Consider the following 1,448-nt stretch of genomic DNA (forward strand, 5'->3'; position numbering starts at 1 on the left):
TTTTTGTTTTGCTCGTGTTTTGTGGCTATTTGTATTAGTTTCCCTTGCTTCTGGAGTAGGTATTTTTGCAGTCCTATGGTGGTTATTTTATAATAGTTTTCTAGCTGTATAAGACCCCTGCCACCTTCTGTGCGTTGTATATATAGCCTTTCTATGTCAGATTTTGGGTGGTGCATCCTATATCCTGTCATTATTTTTCTTGTTTTCCTGTCTATTTTACATTTTTCGTTTAGTGTCCAGTTAAGGATGTTGTAGCTGTAGCTTATAACTGGGACAGCTAAAGTGTTAATACCCATTATCTTGTTTTTAGCATTGAGCTCTGTTTTTAGTATTGATCTAACTCGTCTGTAGTACTCTTTCTTTATTTTTTCTTTCATTTGTGTATGTTGTATCCTATCTAGTTCATTGACTCCTAAATACTTATATGGTTGGCTTTCGTCTAGTTCTCTTATTTCATTGGCTTTATCTAGTGTTATTATTATTATTATTATTATTATTATTATTATTATTATTATCATTATTATTATTATTATTATTATTATTATTATTATTATTATTATTATTATTATTATTATTATCATCATCATCATTATTATTATTATTATTATTATTATTATTATTATTATTATTATTATTATTATTATTATTATTATTATTATTATTATACCATTTGGTATTTGTTTTTCTCTTTACGCTCTCAGTTCAGATCCAGTCAAGGTCATCTTCAGGTTTCATACATACACAGATGCACACATAAACGCATACAGAACTGCATTCATACATGCATATATGCGCACATGCATATCAACAGCTGCTTCGAAACCTAATACTACTTTACCCTGATAATAAATCTACATTTAAAACCAATAACAGTCGGTTATATTAATAACTGTCTCTTCCCTGAGACATTAGTCAGCTTCTCTTCTTCTTTAATACATTCCACTTCGTTAACTCACTACAGACATGTTATATCTATATTTCCCTCTCATCCTTAGCGCTGCACACTAACACCAAGCTCTCCAAGAAGTGATTATCAACACTTTTGTCCCACAGCGCAGAGCTAATCATTCAGGCCATTTTGTTTCAATGATTTTACTTCAAATACATACAATTCCTACTTAAATTTTTATTCCAATTCAGATTAAAGAATTTACCTGTGATACTTGATAAAGTTTAATATGCCTCTTTGGATTATCTTCAGCTGACTTGAATCTGTTGCAGATGTTCATCACGCTGCCATCAACACTGTTACCTCCTTACATCAACACTGTTACGTTCCATACAACCTATTAAATACAGTCTGGAACAATGATGGGCACTGCACCGCCTTCTCCAGATGATTTATAAAAGAAAAACACAAATCCTCAAGTCAATTCATACAAGTTGGATAAATATTGGTGATATTGTGTCCAAGACAAGGAAATAAAGTGGTTTCCAAAAATATAATT

This window comes from Octopus bimaculoides, chromosome 3 (genome assembly GCF_046866305.1).
Source record: "Octopus bimaculoides isolate indiv1 chromosome 3, ASM4686630v1, whole genome shotgun sequence".
In the NCBI taxonomy this organism is placed as follows: domain Eukaryota; kingdom Metazoa; phylum Mollusca; class Cephalopoda; order Octopoda; family Octopodidae; genus Octopus; species Octopus bimaculoides.